Genomic DNA, 19,093 nt, shown 5'->3' with positions numbered 1-19,093 from the left:
GTTCCGCAGTGTCATACTGCCAGGATAGAGCCTGAGGAATACAACCAGTTGTATTAGCCAACCAGCCACTGGAGAGCTGGTGTGTGCGTGCTGTGTGTGACGTATCGGCGGCTGTGTTTGTTTCTCCAGGCTGTCTCAGCTTGACAGCTCTCCTGCTAGACGTCCACCCTAAAGGCTGCCTGTCACAAACATAAACTGCCTATTGTCTCACTACCCATCTGGGGGAAAACTCCATTTGTAAAATCCACTCTACGCTTCTAATTTGAAGGCACCATGTCAGCATAGTCCAACGGTTATTGTGACTATATATTTTTACTGCTACATTACCTTTTCTTACCCAGAACACCCTGTGTTTGTGTATTAGCCTGTTCACTTCCTGTTCGATGCAGTCATGTCATGTGAAAGCTACAAGGCCGCTTGTATTTCCTTCTATGACACATGATTGACAGTTGGCCTCTTGCCCACTCCACTAATATTAATCACTTATTGATTTCCTATCACTGACTCTCACATGCTGTGAGTTCCAGACCTGTAGGAGAAAACAACCAACACACACACTGTGTCAGAGAGCGGTTTGTATGTGTCTGTTTAGCTGAAAACAAATATTTTGACGAAAGCAACATCTTCCTGTTGGCTTGGCTTAATGTTGATGCTAAAACACATACAGACCATGAACCAGTTGAAATGAGGAATGTCTGTGTTCTTCTAAATGACCGTGTCTACCTAATGAGTTCTGTACCGGTGTTTATTACCTTTATATGCATGGATTGTTTTAAGCAGTGGTGGTGTATTGAGCTGCAGTAGAGGAGTAATGAATATGGTGTGTGTCCAGCAGTGGTCCTACCATTGATCTCATCAATACTAAGTGGCCTAGGGCCTATTTAGATCTGAAGGGGGGGAGGAGAGGAGAGACTTACTGATTAGGTCTCAATCGGCATTTGGTGATTGGGAGGCTAAATTCATTGTACTTCTCTTTAACTGCCATTTCCTGAATGTCAGACTCTTCCCACACGCCATCAGATTTTTCTCAGCTTCAGAAGCATCTGCGTTCACAAGATTTTGTGTGGTTACCCTTAGATATATTATCCACACTTGTACAGAGAGAATTGTTGTTATATTGTCAGATTTGGATTCTAGATAACATTTTATTTGGAAATATGCAGTGGTGTAAAGTACTTAAGTAAAAAAAAATACTTGAAAGTACTACTTATGTCGTTTTTGGGGGCATCTACTTTACTATAAATATTTTTGACTACTTTTACTTTGGGCTTCTGAGTGGCGCAGCGGTCTAAGGCACTGCATCTCAGTGCAAGAGGTGTCACTACAGACACCCTGGTTTGAATCGAAGCTGTATCACATTTGGCTGTGATTGGGAGTCCCATAGGGCGCCACACAATTGGCCCAGCGTCGTCCAAGTTTGATCGGTGCAGGCAGTCATTGTAAATAAGAATTTGTTCTTAACGGATTTGCCAAGTTAAAGGATTAAATATAAAAAATAAATATACTTTACTACATTCCTAAAGAATATGATGTACTTTCTACTCCATACATTTTCCCTGACACCCAAAAGTACATGTTGAATGCTTAACAGGACAGGAAAATGGTCTAATTCACACACTTATCAAGAGAACATTCCTGGTCATCCCTACTGCCTCTGATCGGGCAGACTCAATAAAGACATGCTTCATTTGTAAATTATATCTGAGTGTTGGAGCATGCCCCTAGCTATCCGTAACTTTAAAAAATAAGAAAATTGTGCCGTCTGGTTTGATTAATATAAGGAATTTGAAATAATTTAAACTTTTACTTTTACTTTTGATACTTAAGTATATTTAAAACCAAATACTTTTACATTTTTATTCAAACCGGATTTTACTGGGTGACTTTCACTTTTACGTGAGTCATTTTCTATTAATAAGATACTGTATCTTTACTTTTACTCATGTATGACAATTGGATACTTTTTCCACCACTGGAAATATGCGCCAAAAATTCAGTTTCCGTACATGCCTTTAGTATTTTACAGATAGAAAGATGAAAAAAATATACTGTATATCCTCAATCTGCTCTATACAAGTCCGATCCTGGAGTGTCCAGAAAAATGGATTTGTGGTATATGCAAATATGCACATATTTAATAAGATAACGCCTAATTTGCATATTGTTATTGTAATGTCCTTCGTTAAATGTAGACCAAGGTGCAGCGTGGAAGGCGTACATTTTCTTTTAATTTTAAATGTTCCACCAAAAACAATAAACAACTCAACGAACGTAAAGCTAGGAGTGCAAACACATGCAACACACAAAGACAAGATCCCACAACTGAAGGCGGGAAAAAGGGCTGCCTAAGTATTATTCCCAATCAGAGACAACGATAGACAGCTGCCTCTGATTGGGAACTATACTCATTCAAAAAAGAAATATAAACATAGATTTCCCACCCTAGTCACACCCTGACCTACAAAATAGAGAATTTAAAGGATCTCTAAGGTCAGGGTGGGACAATTATACAATATTTCAAAAAAGTTGTAATACAAAAAAGTATTATATTGCTGTCTGTATTCATCTGGTTCATTGTGTTATGATTAAGGGGAAGAAATGACCCTATTTGGGTGTGGTACCTCACCTTGCTGGTGACTGTAGATGGTTTGATAGGGTCTGTTAGGGACTCAAGGTAACGTCTTTTTCAATGAGATTGTTTAAACATCCACTGTGTCGAATAATACAATGATACAATGAAAACGGATGCATATAGTGAGCCTCCTCCAACGTCATGACACTCCCTTTCAGTAAAATAAACTCAACCATTGAATCGAATACACTGAATTGTTAACACTAGTTGAAATAAACATCCCTCCCTATATCATCTGTCTCTGTTTCCATCTCTAACAGGCACTGACTCGTCACGGCAACAACACTAGCAAGAGTAATGACTTGCCATGGTGCTGAAATCAGCTGACCTTCAATGAACAAATTACACTACGCAGGAGAGAGGAGGGGGCGGCCATCTTGGAAAGTGATTTAGGTAATGCCCAGCAGGCCAACTGGGAGGGAGTTGAGGGGTAGGCCTTGGAGTGATGCCTGAGACATAGTGTTGGGAAGGAGTCTGTCGTAAATCAGATCACTTTCCACCTCACTGGTTCTGATAAAAAAAATATAGCAGTTCTGACAGCCAGGGGAGTCAAATGTTTCCTAAAGATTGTGTCAATTTCTTATTGTCTAACTCTACACTATCAAAAATAATAACAACACACAGTTGAGTCTCTCACACCGTTGATACGTCTCATTCACTCTCTCTCTCTCTCCTTCCTATCTCTTTCTTTCTCTCTCCTTCCTCTCGCTCTCGTTCTCTCTTCTTCCTCTCTCTCATTCCTCCCTCCATTTTTCCTCTTTGCTCCTCTATACTCACCCTCTCTTTCTATAGTTCCAGGAGAGAAGAGAGAACCTGTTGCCAAAGTCGCTGTCTGTGTACGTACCTGCATCTGTAACTGATATTGGCTTCCTAGTCATTCTGTTCCAGGGGAAACACATTGTGAGAAAGCCTCATCCATCACACTAACAAACCCCTGGCAGCAGCGCAGCTCTCCGCACACTCGTAATGCTTTACGACATTGTCATTTAAAGATGACACATGATAGGACAGGATTTAGCCGGACAATACTCCCCTACACACTTACACTAGCACACATGCACACATGCACACACACACTGTTGGTGCTGCTGAGGAGGCAGAGGCAGGCAGAGATGGATGGGCAGCTGCAGTGTGTGTATGTTTGTGTGTGTGCCTGTGTGTGTGCTTGTGTGTGTGCTTGTGTGTGTGTGTGCTTGTGTGTCTGCGTGTGTGTGTGCACTGACCATTATAAGTGTGAAAAAGCTCCGTCTATTTCACACTGTGAGCTTTTTTACATAACAACCGGCACTGGTTATTTATTTGATTATTTTTGCAGTTTTTACATTCTCCATGAAGTTCTGTCAGAACTTAGAGAGAGAGAGAGAGAGAGAGAGAGAGAGAGAGAGAGAGAGAGAAGAGAGAGACGGAAGGAGAGAGATGGAAGTAGAGAGAGAGATGGAAGTAGAGAGAGATATGGAAGGAGATACAGAGAGAGAGAGAGAGAGAGAGAGAGAGAGAGAGAGAGAGAGAGAGAGGAAGGAGAGAGATGGAAGTAGAGAAAGAGATGGAAGGAGATACAGAGAGAGAGAGAGAGAGAGAGAGAGAAAGAAAGAGAAAGAGAAAGAGCGACAGGGACATAGACCGTAGGACTGACCAGAGGTCTATAAGTCTGTGCTACCAAACAGGACATGTTGGCTCTAACTAACAGTACATCTGCTCCTCCACCTCTCATTTACATATCTGACAATAATTAATAAGCTTCAAGAGACAACAGAGATAGAGGCTGATGTCAGCTTTGCTCTGTAGAGGGGTACTGGACTGTTTTCATTTGTCATTGTGGTGTCAGAGGCAACTAGCTGGATTTATATGAAACAGAAAGTCCCAAGTCAATCTCTGTTTGATGGTTAAGGGCTGTTGTCTACAACTAGATCTCACAGTCTCAGTCAGAATTAGACGTTCATCCATGTTTCTTAAACATCAAATTTCGAAGTTCTTCCAAACGTCAAATTCTAAAAGTGTTTTAGGTTAAGTTTAGGTATTAATTCCAAATCTCTAAAATAACAATATTTCGCTGCATTCGAACATGCAACCTTTGGCACCAGAGGCAGATGCTTAAGTTTAGGCATAAACTCCAAATGGTTATGGTAAGGGTTAAAGTTTTGGATATGCTTAAAACAAAAATCTCGGGGGCCTCTCAAGTGGTGCAGCGGTCTAAGGCACTGCAACGCAGTGCTAGAGGCGTCACTATGATCACTACAGCTGTATCACAACCGGCCTTGATTGGGAGTCCAACAGGGCGGCACACAATTGGCCCAGCGTCGTCCATGTTAAGGGAGGGTTTGGCCGGGGGAGGGGTTTACTTGGCTCATCGTGCTCTAGCGACTCCTTGTGGTGGGCTGGGCGCCTGTAGGCTGACCTTGGTTGTCAGGTGAACGTTGTTTCTTCCGACACATTGGTGCGGCTGGCTCCTGGGTTAAGCGGGCGGGTGTTAAGAAGCATGGTTTGGCAGGTCATGTTTTGGAAGACGCATGACTCAACCTTTGCCTCCTGAGCCTGTTGGTAAGTTGCAGCGATGAGGCAAGATCGAAATTGGGGAGAAAAAAAGGGTCAAATACAAAAATATATAAAACCAACAACAAAAAATTATCTCAGAAAAAGCTTTCTATCGCTGGATTCAAACACCAGAGACAGATGCTTATGCCACACTGTTGCCCCTCACTGTTGACACGTCATCTCCTGATGTCCTCCAACTTTGATGGACGTTGAATAGTGACTTGGTTGTCTAAGGTACATTCAGGTGAGCTCTACTAAGGTGTGTGCTTTTAGTTTTATTTGCCTTGTGGGTACCATTTTGCCAGTCCCCCTAGGAATATGAACATTTTATGGGTATTTTAGGGTTGGTGTTAGAATTAGGGTTAGCGTTTAGGGCTAGGTTTAGGTTTAGGTTAAAGGGTTTGGGGTTAAGGTTAGGGTTAAAACCTTTTACAGCTGCGGTGCCTGTACAGGGACCAAAATCAGCGGAAATTTCAGAGCGCCAACTGTAGTACTCGATAAAACTCAAACTTTCATTAAAACACACATGCAGGGTACTCAATTAAAGCTACACTCGTTGTGAATCTAGCCAACATGTCAGATTTGTAAAATGCTTTTCGGCGAAAGCATGAGAAGCTATTATCTGATAGCATGCAACCCCCCAAAATACCTGAACGAGACACAAACAAAAGAATTAGCGTAGCCGGCCCTACACAAAACGCAGAAATAAAATATAAAACATTCATTACCTTTGACGAGCTTCTTTGTTGGCACTCCTATATGTCCCATAAACATCACAATTGGGTCTTTTTCCCAATTAAATCCGTCATTGTATACCCAAAAGGTCCATTTATGAAGCCCGTCTGATCCAGGAAAAAGCACCTTTCCAAAACGCAACGTCATTTTTTTTTATTAAAAAAGTTGCCTATAAACTTTTACAAAACACTTCAAACTACTTTTGTAAACCAACTTTAGGTATTAATAAACGTTAATAATCGATCAAATTGATCACGGGGAGATCTGTTTTCGATAGCAGCAAGTCTTGAAATCATCGTCCATATTTTCCCTTTCATAACTTCCTTTGGTGTACCCCAAGACAGGAAGTGCCTATTCGTCATCCCACCAAGGATAAACTACCAATGAAATGCCAGTACTGGCGACATCGTGTGGAAGCTGTAGGCATTGTAAACGGGACTCTATTTATTTAGCCTTGCCATAGACAATACATAGACTGGCGAATGGATATATATATTTTTTGTGAACAGTTTTCCTTGGGATTTTTACTCCTAAACGTTCTGTTATAGCCACAGACATGATTTAACCAGTTTTAGAGACTTCAGAGTGTTGTCTATCCACACATACTAATCATATGCATATACTATATTCCTGGCATGAGTAGCAGGACGTTGAAATGTTGCGCGATTTTTAACAAAATCTGCGAAAATTCGCAGCATCCCTAACAGTAGTTAAGGGTTAGGGTTAGGGTTAGGGAAAATAGTATGTTGAATGGAATCAATTGTTTGGTCTCCACAAGTATAGTAAAACAAACATGTGTGTGGGTTTTGGGTGTGTGTGTATTAGGGGACTCTATGAAGGAAGAATTCATATTTCAGGTCCAGCTGCAGTGAAACATCTGGGCCCCTAGTGCTTCACCCCCTGGCCCCCCTGGCCACCGGTCCCTTAGATGATCTATAATTGATTAGACCATTAATTATGGATTCATTATTGAGAGGAAACGGAGCCCAGGTGCACAACACATTAACACACACTAATTATAAAGCTCAGCTGGAGGGATACACAAGGGAGGTAGCCCAGGGGTTAGAGCGTTGGGACAGTAACCGAAAGGTCATTGGTTCATATACCGAAGCCGACAAAGGGGACAATTTGTCGATGTGACCTTGAGCAAGGCACTTAACCCTAATTTGCTTGAGGGGGTGTCGTACTACTATGGCTCACTCTGTCAAACAATATATTTTACTGCACCTATCTGGTGTATTTTACAATAAAACACACCCACCTACATATAATAGAAAGATAGAGTATGTAGCCTCTCTGTATGCCAACTGTATTGCAGCCAATAGGTGGTAGTCTACATATCCCATAAATGCAGTCGTTGGTTCAACTAATCGGTTAATAGGCTAATACAGTCTGATACCGTCTTCAAGCATGTTCGTGAAAGCAACATCCTTAACTTCACTATAATAGGGAATAGAGCCATGCTACTGTCTTATATAAGGCTCAGTTAGCTTGTTGGTGCCAGCCTAACCTCCTCCCCTCAGCCTCTTACTCTGACACTGCCAGGGGGACAGTAACAGCTATGCAACTGTCCCTGACTCAAATGACATTCCCCATGTAATGGTCTTCTTTTGAACAGAGCCCATAGCCTTTACAAACATTATCCAGCCCTCTTCATACAACCTTTACAAACATTATTCAGCCCTCTTCATACAGCCTTTACAAACATTATCCAGCCCTCTTCATACAGCCTTTATATAATAATACTAATAATATATGCCATTTAGCAGACGCTTTTATCCAAAGCGACTTACAGTCATGTGTGCATACATTCTACGTATGGGTGGTCCCGGGAATTGAACCCACTACCCTGGCGTTACAAGCGCCATGCTCCAGCCCTCTTCATACAGCCTTTACAAACATTATCCAGCCCTCTTCATACAGCCTTTACAAACATTATCCAGCCTTCTTCATACAGCCTTTACAAACATTATCCAGCCCTCTTCATACAGCCTTTACAAACATTATCCAGCCCTCTTCATACGGCCTATACAAATATTTCCCAGCCCTCTTCATGCAACCTTTACAAACATTATCCAGCCCTCTTCATACAGCCTTTACAAACATTATCCAGCCCTCTTCATACAGCCTTTACAAACATTATCCAGCCCTCTTCATACAGCCTTTACAAACATTATCCAGCCAAACTTCCTCAATGTCATAACACACAGGGAGAGTGTATCTAAAGTGGTGCAGCAACCATCCATTTTATTAAGACAGTTTTGCCTGGTATAAAAACATATTGATTCAGAGGCATCTCATTCTGAGAAGCGGCCCATGCAGGGATGGAGAGAATATTTATGGTTTCCGTAAGTGATGTCTCCTATAATGTAATTACTGCATGGAGAGATAGAGAGAGCGACAGAGAGAGAGAGAAAGAGAGAGAGAAAGAAAGCGAGATATAAAAAGAGAGAGAGGGTGGGTGGGTGGGACAGAATAGTTTGCACTCTCATGACTTCCACTCCTCTCTCATCCATCTCTCTCTCCTCTCTGTTCATCCCTCTCTCCTTTCGTTTACAGGAAGCCATGGATGTTAATCTGATTGCTGGTCCTGAACACAGAGAGATAATTCAATCTAACAGGGGCTAACCCAGTTACACGCATTGTTACGTATTGGGATAGCCTCCAGTCTGGCAGGTCCACACACACACACACACACACACACACACACACACACACGGCTGTTGTCGCGTGTGTGTGTCTGAGGCAGACGGGGACACTGTAAGGGTGTGTGTGTCTGTGAGAGAGAGAGAGAGAGAGAGAGAGAGAGAGAGAGAGAGAGAGAGAGAGAGAGAGAGAGAGAGAGAGAGAATGGGGGGTCCGGGATAGGGCTGCTCTAGATTTCTGCCTGTAGGGTTCTAATATTTGATGATATGTAGATAATGAGTACAAAACGACAAGGACTGGAAACCAATTTAGGATATTTCATAACGACATGGTTGTGGAACAGAACACTTACAAGCATAGAGTTCAACATGTTTTTGTTTCAACACACTATCTGAGCAGAACCCTATAGACCCAGGTAGTTTGTCACGTGCCGAATACAACAGACCTTACCGTGAAATGCTTATTTACAAGTTATGACCTAGTAGAAAGGCCCCTGACATCTTCAGAAACTCACCATAGACAGGTTTGCATTGGACTGACAGGTCTGCTTCAAATAAACAAACAACAAATGTCTTCAAACACACAGAGAAGAGTATTTACTGTCTCAAACCTTGTTATCCAAAGAAAGAGGAAGTGATACATCAACCAAATTTAATATGTAATAAAATCTACTTGTGTTTCATCAGCCTGTCAATGGTTTTTAAATATTTAATAGATAAACATGTCGTCTGAGCTTTGATTTATTTGACAAAATGGCAAACATAAAAGAAAAGATGTCAAGGAGGGATGATGTTACATAACAGTGGTAGAAAAAGATGTCAGTATAATTCATACAGTACACACACTTTACCATGCATAACAGAGGGAACGCAGGGGAGAGAAAAGAAGAGAAGAAAATAAAAGAGAGGAAGGGGCAATCAAAGACATTGATCCAGGACTAAGATAACACTGGGAGCCAATGGGACCCCTTGCTGAATGAAACTCAATGGAACTAAATGAAACTACTGGACCAGTTGTCTACTTCCTGGTCTCTTTATGACACAAGCTACTGTCCAATCTCTCTTTGTATCATTTTAGCTCAGGCCAAAGTAATACAGACTCAGTTGTGTCAATGAAAACATTAGTATGACACTCTTAGTATGTAGCTGTCTCTCTCTCTCTCTCTTTCCCTCACCATGCGAAATGAAAGGGATTCCTTGAGAAAGGTGAAAGAGCTATTAGTCTCTCAGTCTAAAAATCACACGCACACACAGACACACACAGAGACTAACACAGCGACACTCACAGAGACACAGCGACACACACAGCGACACAAACAGGCTATTTGTGTCTCAGTCTAAAAATCGCACACACAGACACACACAGAGACAGAGACACACGCAGAGACACAGCGACACACACAGAGACACACACAGAGACACAAACAGACTATTTGTCTCTCAGTCTAAAAATCACACACACAGAGACTCACACAGAGACACACACACAGAGACACACACGCACAGAGACACACACGCACACAGAGACACATGCAGAGACACACGCAGAGACACAGCGACTCACACAGCGACACAAACAGGCTATTTGTGTCTCAGTCTAAAAATCGCACACACAGACACACACAGAGACAGACACACGCAGAGACACAGCGACACACAGACACAGCGACACACACAGAGACACAAACAGACTATTTGTCTCTCAGTCTAAAAATCACACACACAGAGACTCACACAGAGACACACACACAGAGACACACACGCACAGAGACACACACACAGAGAGACACATGCAGAGACACACGCAGAGACACAACGACTCACACAGAGACACAAAAAGGCTATTTGTATGTCAGTCTAAAGAGGCAGAGTAGGACTAGCAGATCAATACAGATATCTTTAGGCTGCTCATTGGAATAGATTTGGGCTGTGTGTGCACAGCGGTTTCTCTCGATCACAACACACTGGGGAGACGGTTGGTTAGGGATACACTGACAGGACGCCTTATGACTCATATACAGCTGCAGATAGTTATTATGGGTTACACTAAATGGCATGCCAAGATGAAATATTGCAGGTATTATAAAAATGACTTATTTGTTCAATGAGAGGGACCCTGGCCACCCAAACCAACATTTCAGGAGCAAGGAGCCTTCCATGAACACAACAGCTGCTCCCAGTACAGTAGTGCCACATATGGGGAACAATACACAACACATCCACCTTCTCTCATTATCTTTACCTGAGTGAAATAGTAACTAGAACTAGAATTCTCTTCAATAGGAAAAAGTAGGTGGTCAATTGGCCCAGACAAAGGACACACACACAGTTAGAAGACAGTAATGTACTGAACAAAAATGTAAAAGCAACATACAACAATTAACAAGTTACAGTTCATATAAGGAAATCAGTCAATTGAAATAAACTCATTAGGCCCTAATCTATGGATTTCACATGACTGGGCAGTGGTGCAGCCATGGGTGGGCCTTGGAGGGCACAGTCCCACCCACTGGGGAGCCATGCCTGGCCAATCACAATGAGTTTTTCCCCATAAAAGGGCTTTATTACAGACAGAAATAATCCTCAGCACCCCACCGGATGTGAAGGTCCTGGGTTGGCATGGTTACACGTGGTCTGCGGTTGTGATGCCGGTTGAACGTACCACCAAATTCTCTAATATGACATCGGAGGTAGAGAAATTAACATTCAATTCTCGAGCAACAACTCTGGTGGACATTCCTGCAGTCAGCATGCCAATTGCACACTCCCTCAAAACATGAGACATCTGCGGCTTTGTGTTTGAATTTAATTTAGCCCCTGAAACATGGGACCAACACTTTACATGTTGCGCTTATATTTTTGATCAGTGTAGATAGATTCAGTGAAGGGAGAGCTCTGTTCAGTTGCTGCTTATCCTTGGCTGTTGATGCTAATTGGTGTTTCTGCCCGAGCACGTTCAGACAAACACAATAAGGAGAGGACATCATTATTTACCCAACACTAAGGTTCTCTTACTGACGTTCACTGGTGCTTAGCAAATTCTCTGCGGTAGATAATTATGGAATCTATCTGTCCAACCACTACCAGTGATACCATTGGATTACCACTACACAATGAGTCACAACAGATACTGTAGATGGATAATTTTTTTAAGGAGGACTGATTTTCACTCTCCCTCCCTTTATGGTTTCATCCATCTCTCTCTCCATCTCTCTCTTTTTATCCCTCTCTCCCTCCCTCCCACCCACACTCTCTCTCTCTCGCTCTTCCTTTCTCTCTCTCTCTCCCTCCATCCATCTCTATCTCTCTCCATATCTCTCTCCCTTTCTCTCCCTCCATCCATCTCTGTCTCTCTCCATATCTCTCTATCTATCAGGGTAATTTCACTAATGGAATGGTTGTATTCAGGCCAGATTCCTGCCAGCCAGTAAGCGATGCTCCTTAACTGTATAAAGCAATATTGAATCCCTCTTCTGCTGAGGGGAAGTATACAGATGTAGAAAAGTGGTGCAGGACCTTCCATTACAACTCAGTTATACCCCTGTATTTCCTGCTGGGTCATGAAGGGGTCGTGGTGTCTGTGTGCATGCATGCGTGAGTGTGTGTTAAGAGAGTCACTGGTCAGGAGAGTCGCTGGTCAGGAGAACCACTGGTCAGAAGAGTCACTGGTCAGGAGAGCCACTGGTCAGGAGAGCCACTGGTCAGGAGAGTCACTGGTCAGGAGAGCCACTGGTCAGGAGAGCCACTGGTCAGGAGAGCCACTGGTCAGGAGAGTCACTGGTCAGGAGAGTCACTGGTCAGGAGAGTCACTGATCAGGAGAGCCACTGGTCAGTAGAACCACTGGTCAGTAGAACCACTGATCAGTAGAACCACTGATCAGGATAGTCACTGGTCAGGAGAGCCACTGGTCAGGAGAACCACTGGTCAGTAGAACCACTGGTCAGGAGAGCCACTGGTCAGGAGAGTCGCTGGTCAGGAGAACCACTGGTCAGAAGAGTCACTGGTCAGAAGAGTCACTGGTCAGGAGAGCCACTGATCAGGATAGTCACTGGTCAGGAGAGCCACTGGTCAGTAGAACCACTGGTCAGGAGAGTCACTGATCAGGATAGTCACTGGTCAGTAGAACCACTGGTCAGGAAAGTCACTGGTCAGGAAAGTCACTGGTCAGTAGAACCACTGGTCAGTAGAACCACTGGTCAGGAGAGTCACTGATCAGGATAGTCACTGGTCAGAAGAGTCACTGGTCAGAAGAGTCACTGGTCAGGATAGTCACTGGTCAGTATAACCACTGGTCAGGATAGTCACTGGTCAGTAGAACCACTGGTCAGGAGAGTCACTGGTCAGGAGAGTCACTGGTCAGTATAACCACTGGTCAGGATAGTCACTGGTCAGTATAACCACTGGTCAGGATAGTCACTGGTCAGAAGAGTCACTGGTCAGAAGAGTCACTGGTCAGGATAGTCACTGGTCAGAAGAGTCACTGGTCAGGAGAGTCACTGGTCAGGATAGTCACTGGTCAGGATAACCACTGGTCAGGATAACCACTGGTCAGGATAGTCACTGGTCAGTATAACCACTGGTCAGGATAGTCACTGGTCAGAAGAGTCACTGGTCAGTATAACCACTGGTCAGGATAGTCACTGGTCAGCAGAATGACTGGTCAGGAGAGTCACTGGTCAGGATAGTCACTGGGCAGGAGAGTCACTGGTCAGGAGTGTCACTGATCAGGATAGTCACTGGTCAGGAGAGTTATCTGGTCAGGATAGTCACTGGTCAGGAGAGTCACTGGTCAGCAGAATGACTGGTCAGGAGAGTCACTGGTCAGTAGAACCACTAGTCAGGAGAGTCACTGGTCAGGAGAGCCACTGGTCAGGAGAGTCACTGGTCAGTAGAACCACTGGTCAGTAGAACCACTGGTCAGGAGAGTCACTGGTCAGGAGAGTCACTGGTCAGGAGATCACTGGTCAGGAGAGTCACTGGTCAGGAGAGTCACTGGTCAGGAGAGTCACTGGTCAGCAGAGCCACTGGTCAGTAGAACCACTGTTCACGAGAGTCACTGTTCAGGAGAGTCACTGGTCAGGAGAGTCACTGGTCAGGAGAGTCACTGGTCAGGAGAGTCACTGGTCAGTAGAACCACTGGTCAGTAGAACCACTGGTCAGGATAGTCACTGGTCAGTAGAACCACTGGTCAGTAGAACCACTGGTCAGGAGAGTCACTGGTCAGGAGAGTCACTGGTCAGTAGAACCACTGGTCAGGATAGTCACTGGTCGGGAGGGTCACTGGTCAGGAGCGCCACTGGTCGGGAGAGTCACTGGTCAGGAGAGTCACTGGTCAGTAGAACCACTGGTCAGGAGAACCACTGGTCAGGAGAGTCACTGGTCAGGAGAGCCACTGGTCAGAAGAGTCACTGGTCAGAAGAGTCACTGGTCAGGAGAGTCACTGGTCAGAAGAGTCACTGGTCAGGATAGTCACTGGGCAGGAGAGTCACTGGGCAGGAGAGTCACTGGTCAGGAGTGTCACTGATCAGGATAGTCACTGGTCAGGAGAGTTATCTGGTCAGGATAGTCACTGGTCAGGAGAGTCACTGGTCAGCAGAATGACTGGTCAGGAGAGTCACTGGTCAGAGAACCACTGGTCAGGAGAGTCACTGGTCAGGAGAGCCACTGGTCAGGAGAACCACTGGTCAGGAGAACCACTGGTCAGGAGAGTCACTGGTCAGGAGAGTCACTGGTCAGGAGAGTCACTGGTCAGGAGAGTCACTGGTCAGCAGAGCCACTGGTCAGTAGAACCACTGTTCACGAGAGTCACTGTTCAGGAGAGTCACTGGTCAGGATAGTCACTGGTCAGGAGAGTCACTGGTCAGGAGAGTCACTGGTCAGTAGAACCACTGGTCAGTAGAACCACTGGTCAGGATAGTCACTGGTCAGTAGAACCACTGGTCAGTAGAACCACTGGTCAGGAGAGTCACTGGTCAGGAGAACCACTGGTCAGGATAGTCACTGGTCGGGAGGGTCACTGGTCGGGAGGGTCACTGGTCAGGAGCGCCACTGGTCAGGAGCGCCACTGGTCAGGAGAGTCACTGGTCAGGAGAGTCACTGGTCAGGAGAGTCACTGGTCAGGAGAGTTACTGGTCAGGAGAGTTATCTGGTCAGGATAGTCACTGGTCAGGAGAGTCACTGGTCAGTAGAACCACTGGTCAGGATAGTCACTGGTCAGGTTAGTCACTGGGCAGTAGAGTTATCTGGTCAGGATAGTCACTGGTCAGGAGAGTCACTGGTCAGCAGAATGACTGGTCAGAAGAGTCACTGGTCAGGAGTGTCACTGATCAGGATAGTCACTGGTCAGGAGAGTTATCTGGTCAGGATAGTCACTGGTCAGCAGAATGACTGGTCAGGAGAGTCACTGGTCAGTAGAACCACTAGTCAGGAGAGTCACTGGTCAGGAGAGCCACTGGTCAGGAGAGTCACTGTTCAGTAGAACCACTGGTCAGTAGAACCACTGGTCAGGAGAGTCACTGGTCAGTAGATCCACTGATCAGGATAGTCACTGGTCAGGAGAGTCACTGGTCAGCAGAGCCACTGGTCAGTAGAACCACTGTTCACGAGAGTCACTGTTCACGAGAGTCACTGATCAGGAGAGTCACTGGTCAGGAGAGTCACTGGTCAGGAGAGTCACTGGTCAGGAGAGTCACTGGTCAGTAGAACCACTGGTCAGTAGAACCACTGGTCATGATAGTCACTGGTCAGTAGAACCACTGGTCAGTAGAACCACTGGTCAGGAGAGTCACTGGTCAGGAGAGTCACTGGGCAGGAGAGTCACTGGGCAGGAGAGTCACTGGGCAGGAGAGTCACTGGGCAGGAGAGTCACTGGTCAGGAGTGTCACTGATCAGGATAGTCACTGGTCAGGAGAGTCACAGGTCAGGAAAGTCACTGGTCAGTAGAACCACTAGTCAGTAGAACCACTAGTCAGGAGAGTCACTGGTCAGTAGAACCACTGGTCAGTAGAACCACTGGTCAGTAGAACCACTGGTCAGGAGAGTCACTGGTCAGTAGATCCACTGGTCAGGAGAGTCACTGGTCAGGAGAGTCACTGGTCAGGAGAGTCACTGGTCAGCAGAGCCACTGGTCAGTAGAACCACTGTTCACGAGAGTCACTGTTCACGAGAGTCACTGTTCACGAGAGTCACTGATCAGGATAGTCACTGGTCAGGAGAGTCACTGGTCAGGAGAACCACTGGTCAGTAGAACCACTGGTCAGGATAGTCACTGGTCAGTAGAACCACTGGTCAGGATAGTCACTGGTCAGTAGAACCACTGGTCAGGATAGTCACTGGTCAGTAGAACCACTGGTCAGTAGAACCACTGGTCAGGAGAGTCACTGGTCAGGAGAACCACTGGTCAGTAGAACCACTGGTCAGGATAGTCACTGGTCGGGAGGGTCACTGGTCAGGAGAGTCACTGGTCAGTAGAACCACTGGTCAGGAGAGTCACTGGTCAGGAGAGTCACTGGTCAGGAGAGTCACTGGTCAGGAGAGTCACTGGTCAGGAGAGTCACTGGTCAGAAGAGTCACTGGTCAGAAGAGTCACTGGTCAGGATAGTCACTGGGCAGGAGAGTCACTGGTCAGGAGTGTCACTGGTCAGGATAGTTATCTGGTCAGGATAGTCACTGGTCAGGAGAGTCACTGGTCAGCAGAATGACTGGTCAGGAGAGTCACTGGTCAGTAGAACCACTAGTCAGGAGAGTCACTAGTCAGGAGAGTCACTGGTCAGGATAGTCACTGGTCAGGATAGTCACTGGTCAGGATAGTCACTGGTCAGTAGAACCACTGGTCAGGAGAGTCACTGGTCAGTAGATCCACTGGTCAGGAGAGTCACTGGTCAGCAGAGCCACTGGTCAGTAGAGCCACTGGTCAGTAGAACCACTGTTCACGAGAGTCACTGTTCACGAGAGTCACTGATCAGGATAGTCACTGGTCAGTAGAACCACTGGTCAGGAGAGTCACTGGTCAGTAGAACCACTGGTCAGGATAGTCACTGGTCAGTAGAACCACTGGTCAGTAGAACCACTGGTCAGGAGAGTCACTGGTCAGGATGGTCACTGGTCGGGAGGGTCACTGGTCGGGAGGGTCACTGGTCGGGAGGGTCACTGGTCACTGGTCAGGAGAGCCACTGGTCAGGAGAGCCACTGGTCAGGAGAGTCACTGGTCAGGAGAGCCACTGGTCAGGAGAGCCACTGGTCAGGAGAGTCACTGGTCAGTAGAACCACTGGTCAGGAGAGTCACTGGTCAGGAGAGTCACAGGTCAGGAAAGTCACTGGTCAGTAGAACCACTGGTCAGTAGAACCACTGGTCAGTAGAACCACTGATCAGGAGAGTCACTGGTCAGGATAGTCACTGGTCAGGAGAGTCACTGGTCAGGAAAGCCACTGGTCAGGAAAGCCACTGGTCAGGAGAGCCACTGGTCAGGAGAGCCACTGGTCAGGAGAGCCACTGGTAAGGAGAGCCACTGGTCAGGAGAGCCACTGGTCAGGAGAGCCACTGGTCAGAAGAACCACTGGTCAGGAGAGTCACTGGTCAGGAGAGTCACTGGTCAGCCACTGGAGAGCCACTGGTCAGCAGAACCACTGGTCAGGAGAGTCACTGGTCAGGAGAGCCACTGGTCAGGAGAGCCACTGGTCAGGAGAGCCACTGGTCAGGAGAGCCACTGGTCACTGGTCAGGAGAGCCACTGGTCAGGAGAGCCACTGGTCAGAGAGCCACTGGGAGAGCCACTGGTCAGGAGAACCACTGGTCAGTAGAACCACTGGTCACTGGTCAGGAGAGCCACTGGTCAGGAGAGCCACTGGTCAGGAGAGCCACTGGTCAGGAGAGCCACTGGTCAGGAGAACCACTGGTCAGGAGAACCACTGGTCAGAGAGTCACTGGTCAGTCAGGAGAGTCACTGGTCAGGAGAGTCACTGGTCAGTAGAACCACTGGTCAGGAGAGTCACTGGTCAGTAGCCACTGGTCACTGGTCAGGGAGTCACTGGTCAGAGAGAGAACCACTGGTCAGGAGAGCCACTGAGTGGTCAGTAGAACCACTGGTCAGTAGAACCACTGAGTCAGTAGAACCACTGGTCAGTAGAACCACTGGTCAGGAGAGTCACTGGTCAGGAGAACCACTGGTCAGGAGAGCCACTGGTGGTCACTGGAGAGAACCACTGGTCAGGAGAGCCACTGGTCAGGAGAGTCACTGGTCAGGAGAGTCACTGGTCAGTAGAACCACTGGTCAGTAGAACCACTGGTCAGGAGAGTCACTGGTCAGGAGAGTCACTGGTCAGGAGAGTCACTGGTCAGGAGAGTCACTGGTCAGGAGAGCCACTGGTCAGTAGAACCACTGGTCAGGAGAGTCACTGGTCAGGAAAGTCACTGGTCAGGAGAGTCACTGGTCAGTAGAACCACTGGTCAGGATAGTCACTGGTCAGGAGAGTCACTGGTCAGCAGAATGACTGGTCAGGAGAGTCACTGGTCAGGATAGTCACTGGGCAGGAGAGTCACTGGTCAGGAGTGTCACTGATCAGGATAGTCACTGGTCAGGAGAGTTATCTGGTCAGGATAGTCACTGGTCAGGAGAGTCACTGGTCAGTAGAACCACTGGTCAGGATAGTCACTGGTCAGGTTAGTCACTGGTCAGTAGATCCACTGATCAGGATAGTCACTGGTCAGGAGAGTCACTGGTCAGCAGAGCCACTGGTCAGTAGAACCACTGTTCACGAGAGTCACTGATCAGGAGAGTCACTGGTCAGGAGAGTCACTGGTCAGGAGAGTCACTGGTCAGGAGAGTCACTGGTCAGTAGAACCACTGGTCAGGAGAACCACTGGTCAGTAGAACCACTGGTCATGATAGTCACTGGTCAGTAGAACCACTGGTCAGTAGAACCACTGGTCAGGAGAGTCACTGGTCAGGAGAGTCACTGGTCAGTAGAGTCACTGGTCAGGATAGTCACTGGTCAGGATAGTCACTGGTCGGGAGGGTCACTGGTCGGGAGGGTCACTGGTCGGGAGGGTCACTGGTCGGGAGGGTCACTGGTCGGGAGCGCCACTGGTCGGGAGGGTCACTGGTCAGGAGAGTCACTGGTCAGTAGAGTCACTGGTCAGTAGAGTCACTGGTCAGTAGAACCACTGGTCAGGAGAGCCACTGGTCAGGAGAGCCACTGGTCAGGAGAGCCACTGGTCAGGAGAGCCACTGGTCAGAAGAGCCACTGGTCAGTAGAACCACTGGTCAGGAGAGTCACTGGTCAGGAGAGCCACTGGTCAGGAGAGCCACTGGTCAGTAGAACCACTGGTCAGTAGAACCACTGGTCAGGAGAGTCACTGGTCAGTAGAACCACTGGTCAGGAGAGTCACTGGTCAGGAGAGCCACTGGTCAGTAGAACCACTGGTCAGGAGAGTCACTGGTCAGGAGAGCCACTGGTCAGGAGAGTCACTGGTCAGTAGAACCACTGGTCAGGAAAGTCACTGGTCAGGAAAGTCACTGGTCAGTAGAGTCACTGGTCAGAAGAGTCACTG

Source organism: Oncorhynchus gorbuscha, linkage group LG09 (genome assembly GCF_021184085.1).
Source record: "Oncorhynchus gorbuscha isolate QuinsamMale2020 ecotype Even-year linkage group LG09, OgorEven_v1.0, whole genome shotgun sequence".
Classification (NCBI taxonomy): Eukaryota; Metazoa; Chordata; class Actinopteri; order Salmoniformes; family Salmonidae; genus Oncorhynchus; species Oncorhynchus gorbuscha.
Note: the sequence above shows the minus strand (reverse complement) of the source record.